Genomic DNA, 4,722 nt, shown 5'->3' on the forward strand with positions numbered 1-4,722 from the left:
AAATAGATTCTTTTTCAAACATTGTATTCTGACTACAGTTTTCTCCCCCCCCCCCATTTTTCCCAGTTCCTCCCCACCTGCTCTTTCGTCCTGCCAAACACCCTTCCTGCCTTGATTGAGTGATTGTGATTGAGTCAGGGGAGGAATAAATGAGAGGAGAGATAATGAGACAGAGAAAGAGAGAGAGAAAGAGAGAGAATAAAAGAGGGAGCCATTATAGGTTTGAAGAGAAAACTGAACCTGGAGAAATGTCCAGAGACCTACAAGTCTGACCCCAACTAACAATTTGAGCAACAGTGGAAAGGCTACCATAAATACCCTTTCTGCATTTAAAAGATATTCTAAGCTTTTGCAGATTCCTTGTTTTACCCAAGATTCTGTAGTAATAGTGTTCTATCTGCTGGTTATTTTATGGTACAATTATACTTCTGGATGTGGAACTTTGTTTTTTATTTCATTGCCCCACTAGTTAGAATTTCACAGAACAGTAATTAAGCATAAGTTTTTGAGAAATTTTCTTTTGCCATGTGCTTCGTTACCTTCAGCTTGGGTTCTTGTTAGTCATGGGAACTGTGAAATGAACTTTGAGCCTCAGATTATATAATCTTAGGGATTAATTTCTTGTGGTTATTTTGATCTTTAATCACATAAATCCAAGGTAAAATAAAAGTTTGTTACTGTCTTCCTTAACAATATGCAGATTTTGCTTTTATTTCTAATTTTTGAAGAGTGCAGCTTTTTCAGAATTCTGGCATTCTGTAGGTATTCTGTATATTCTAATCCCTGATATTACATAAACTTAATACAAATTATGACTCAAAAGTTTTCTCTGCTCCCATACACATACTCATACTAACCCTTGTGAATGAAGAGTTTTAAGCTGTTGATACATAAGGCTTTTATGTGAATGTGAGTTTTGGTTAGTTTTTTTTTTTTAACTGGTTTGCTTGTTTTGTCAACTGGACACAAGCTAGAGTTAGTTATTTGGGAAGAGGAAACCTTAATCGAGAAAATGCCTCTGCCAGATTTTCCTGTAGCCAACCAGTATCCCTCTGTGCTTTCTGCTTTGGTGGTTACCTTCAGGTTTCTGCTCCATTTCCTGCCCTGACTTTCCTCAATGATGGACTGTGATGTGGAGATGTAAGTCAATAAACACTTTCCTCTCAAGTTGCTTTTGGCCCTTGTGTTTACTATAGCAATGGATAGTATCTCTACTATATGTGGACAAGTGTGCAAGCATGTGAATGTGTACATGTGTGGCAGCCACAGGCTGATGTCACAATTCTTCCTTAGTTGCTCTCCACTTTGAGTTTGAAACAGAGGCTCTCCATGGACAGTGTTCACTGATTGGTTAGAGTGGCTAACCAGTACACCTAACAGTACATCTATTTCTACTAGTCTCCATGCTATGGTTATATATGGGCAACCATGCCTAGTTATCTATCTATCTGTCTGTCTATCTATATCCATCCATCCATCCATTCATCCACCCATCCATCCATCTATCTAAGGTAGGGTGCTTGCAATCTCAACTCAGTTCGCCAGGATTTACAAATCAAACCATTTCCTCAGCCATGAACTTTTACATTGTTTAAACCTCCTTTATCAAGTACTTACAAATAGGTATGTTTTATTTTATCTAGAATTTATATGTATTTGGATGACAGTAGTTATTCATCAGCCTAGTCTTCCACATTGATCAAATGATTATAGCATTTTCAAGATAACTGAATTTTGCATTTCCAAAGCTTAACAGACAGCACGATATACGGTTTACTATATTTATTATTGATATTTGTAATTGCTATATTAAGTGAACAATTGGTATAATGCCAAATGAACCTCAGACTGCTGTTTCACAAAAATGTTTTGAGTACATCCTTTTGTTTATTTCCACACGATAGTCTTTGATTTTGATACAGGCTGGATTGACAAGGGAATGCAAAGTTCTTGGATTGTTTCCTGAGGATCTAGACTTCTTCACAACACTCTATGAATTTTGACACTAAAGTGAGGCCCAATAAAGAACCAGGGTGATGAACAAACAGAAACCATATACATAAGCATATACTTAAGTGACAATCCCTGTAATCTACCACAGCGATGTTGCAGGTCAACGATACTAAGAACATGGCTGTAGTTTTCTTTAATTAATAATAGTATGCTACAATTTTATAAAAATAATATTGAACTGTATGTAAGGCTTGGAAATTGTGATTAAGGTATGAATTCTAGATTATTTAGCCTTTATAAAAATTTCAGGTTTATATATATATATATATATATATATATATATATATATATATATATAGTCATATCAAAAAAATCTTTTTTTTCTTCTGTAATTCCTTACTATTTATTCTCCTCTTTCAAAAAGACACTAAACATGTAAATATAAAACAGTATATGTCATATTTAGAAAGGGCCAGACACAGTTTCTTGGCATTCCTTACTGGAATATACACTAATAAAATCTTCTTTTAATTTTTCCACAATTTTTAACAATGCATTATCAAAATAAGTAATCTATTATTACTTAGAGACAAAGACATTAAATGAAAAGTTTTAAAAGTTCATGTGTGTACAAACACACACAATATAATGTTGCCCAGAAACTGGAACTAATGAATAATACAAGATTAATTTCCTAGGTGACATGTCACAACTCTCCAGAAGTGAGAATAAACACCCGAAAGCCCGCCCAAAGCCCAGCCAGTACAGTGTGTCAGCATGCAGTCAGAATCCTGTGGAAGTCACAAGGCATTGGGACTCAGTGATGGCATTTATAATTTATCCTCTTCACAGTAGAAGACAATGTTTCATGATGGACACTGATCATATCCCCCTCCTGAGACACATACACATCATTGCTGCTGAAGTCACAATTTTGTATAATTTAGGAATCCAAATGTAGCTCCAGAGCATATACCTTCAGTAGGAATTTGAAAACAGACAATATAAATGGAAGCTGAGTGGAACCTGCTGTAATGCTCTTTTATTTATTTGCCTTTAGGCCACAGAAAATCTGAGCATAAGCAAGGAAATTAATTCTTATAATAAAATATCCCTAAAAACAGTTGTGGTGTCCAGGCAGGCTCCACAAGGAGGGTATGCTATTCCACATTCTATTCCGAGGGTGTGTTTTGTGAGTCCACAGGGTTAAGATCAACTCTTTCCGGAGATACTAACTTCTCACAAACTGCCTCCTTGATTGGTAAATATTGTGATATTTCATTAGGTTCCATGAAGAGGGAAGGTAGAATGTGCATTCAATTAGCAATTTTGCTCTCTTGTGTCATTCTGATAAGCACACCATCAATTCTCAAGGAAAAAAATGCAATAACAGAAAAAAGCTGGAAGGCATTACTCTAATTTTCACACTCAGACTGGGAAAGTACATGATCATGTAATTCATCTTTAAACAGGAGAACGTCTTCAAAAAATTTAATCTGTTCTCTGGCTTTCAATTTCTCTGTACCTATATGAACTGGTGTAGGTACAACCTTTAATTTAGGAGATTTTCCAAGTAATGCACCTTTATAATCTCTTGTATAGGTACAATCATATGGTTTAATAACTTCTTTGGAGGGTTCACCTTCCTTCCTACTTTCCTGACACTCTTCAGCACAAAATACCTTAAGCATTCCCTGGTAGATTACACATCTTAGTGCATCTGTAGCATTGAACTCAGTTCCAAAGCCAGAGCCATGCTGGATCCTTAGAATTTTGTCTCCAAACATAATTTCAGGGAAGGATGAAATATGCAATTCATCAGCTAACTTCTCCACATCTGCAGACTGACTTTGTGATGTGGGTGTTGGCCTCTGTTAACTTCCAAGGCCCGAAAGAGAAGTCCTGGTGTCTGCTCTGGAAGCCGTGGATTATCATGGCAGAGGTGGACTGCAGGACCACTCAGAGCAAGTGCTGGTGATAGCAGTCACAGTGTGGCCCTCCCTGAAACACTGCTCCTGGGTACCATCCTGGCCCTGCCTCCTGCAGCCATGCCTTGGGCCCACCCTTCTGCCATCTTGGTAGTCCCTAGTGGTTTTTCGAAAAGTTCTCTTTCTAATAAACAATATACTTACTTGTAATTACAAAAACAGACATTTACTAAAAGCAAAATAGGAGCACTTAAGTATGCTTAGTCTTCTAAGCCTGAGAATATTTCATTTTTGATTTAAATAATGTTCATGCAAACAAGAATAATAGCACAGTAGTACCAGGCTATATTCTGAGAAAAATGATTAGTTATAAATAGTTTTATTATTAACAATGAAGAGTAAAAATAAGCTATATCCTGTTCAGTAATCTAGAAGAAGTAAAAATTGAGGTAAAGGAAATAGAAATTTGGAACAAGCAAAAATAATTAATTAATAGGATTACTGTTAAGAACAAGTAGCCCATTCTAGCAATATAATAATACACACATAGTATAAATGAGAAGGAGAAAATAAATAGAAATACTAAATCAAGTTATAAATAGAATAATAAATAAATGTAGAAAGCTTGTTAGAATAGTTTGTGTTGAAATCATTGTAAAATTATAAAATTCTCAGCAAACAGAAATGTACATAAGCAAATTTTCATTATACTCAATGTTGGCTGTATATAGGACCCATTCATCCAAGGGTGCTGATCTGATTTTTAAAGGCCAAAGCACTTGTTCACATTGTGGATTTACATTCTCATAAGCTAAAGATTTTATGAGTATTTGCCTAGAAT

The 4,722-nt window shown here is 35.6% G+C and overlaps 1 pseudogene; it reads right to left on the reverse strand.

Annotated features, from left to right (window-relative positions):
* Window positions 1-3,125: 3,125 nt before the first annotated feature.
* LOC127233228 (TIP41-like protein) lies at window positions 3,126-3,888 on the reverse strand (annotated as a pseudogene).
* Window positions 3,889-4,722: the final 834 nt, after the last annotated feature.

The sequence above is a fragment of the Phodopus roborovskii genome, unplaced genomic scaffold, assembly GCF_943737965.1.
Source record: "Phodopus roborovskii unplaced genomic scaffold, PHOROB, whole genome shotgun sequence".
NCBI classification, from domain to species: domain Eukaryota; kingdom Metazoa; phylum Chordata; class Mammalia; order Rodentia; family Cricetidae; genus Phodopus; species Phodopus roborovskii.